Below are 1,458 nucleotides of genomic sequence, written 5' to 3' on the forward strand. Positions count from 1 at the left end.
GTGTGTGTGTGTGTGTGTGTGTGTATTATAAGCGTGCGTGTGTGTGTATTATAAGCGTGTGTGTGTGTATTATAAGCGCGCGTGTGTGTATTATAAGCGCGCGTGTGTGTGTATTATAAGCGTGTGTGTGTGTGTGTATTATAAGCGCGCGTGTGTGTGTGTGTGTGTGTGTGTATTATAAGCGCGTGTGTGTGTGTGTGGTGATTATAAGCGTGTGTGTGTGTGTGTGTGTGTGTGTATTATAAGCGTGTGTGTGTATTATAAGCGTGTGTGTGTGTGTGTGTGTGTGTGTGTGTATTATAAGCGTGTGTGTATTATAAGCGCGCGTGTGTGTGTGTATTATAAGCGGTGTGTGTGTATTATAAGCGTGTGTGTGTATTATAAGCGTGTGTGTGTGTGTGTGTGTGTATTATAGGCGTGTGTGTGTGTATTATAAGCGTGTGTGTGTGTATTATAAGCGTGTGTGTGTGTGTGGTGTGTGTGTGTATTATAAGCGTGTGTGTGTGTGTGTGTGTGTGTGATTATAAGCGTGTGTGTGTATTATAAGCGTGTGTGTGTATTATAAGCGTGTGTGTGTGTGTGTGTATTATAAGCGTGTGTGTATTCTAAGCGCGCGCGTGTGTGTGTGTGTGTGTGTGTGTATTATAAGCGTGTGTGTGTGTGTGTATGTGTGTATTATAAGCGTGTGTGTGTGTGTATTATAAGCGCGTGTGTGTGTGTATTATAAGCGTGTGTGTGTGTGTGTGTGTGTATTATAAAGCGTGTGTGTGTGTGTGTGTATTATAAGCGTGTGTGTGTGTGTATTATAAGTGCGTGTGTGTGTATTATAAGTGCGTGTGTGTGTATTATAAGCGTGTGTGTGTGTGTGTATTATAAGCGTGTGTGTGTGTATTATAAGCGTGTGTGTGTGTGTGTGTATTATAAGTGCGTGTGTGTGTATTAAAGGCGCGCGCGTGTGTGTGTATTATAAGCGTGTGTGTGTGTATTATAAGCATGTGTGTGTGTGTGTGTGTGTGTGTGTGTGTTTTATAAGCGTGTGTGTGTGTATTATAAGCGTGTGTGTGTGTGTGTATTATAAGCGTGTGTGTGTGTATTATAAGCGTGTGTGTGTGTGTATTATAAGCATGTGTGTGTGTGTATTATAAGCATGTGCGTGTGTGTGTGTATTATAAGCGTGTGTGTGTGTGTGTATTATAAGCGCGTGTGTGTGTGTGTGTGTGTATTATAAGCATGTGTTTGTGTGTGTGTGTGTATTATAAGCATGTGTGTGTATTATAAGCGTGTGTGTGTGTATTATAAGCGTGTGTGTGTGTTTGTGTGTGTGTGTGTATTATAAGCGCGTGTGTGTGTGTGTATTATAAGCGTGTGTGTGTGTGTGTGTGTGTATTATAAGCGTGTGTGTGTGTGTGTGTGTATTATAAGTGTGTGTGTGTGTATTATAAGCATGTGTGTGTGTGT

Source organism: Pangasianodon hypophthalmus, chromosome 3 (assembly GCF_027358585.1).
Source record: "Pangasianodon hypophthalmus isolate fPanHyp1 chromosome 3, fPanHyp1.pri, whole genome shotgun sequence".
Taxonomy (NCBI): domain Eukaryota; kingdom Metazoa; phylum Chordata; class Actinopteri; order Siluriformes; family Pangasiidae; genus Pangasianodon; species Pangasianodon hypophthalmus.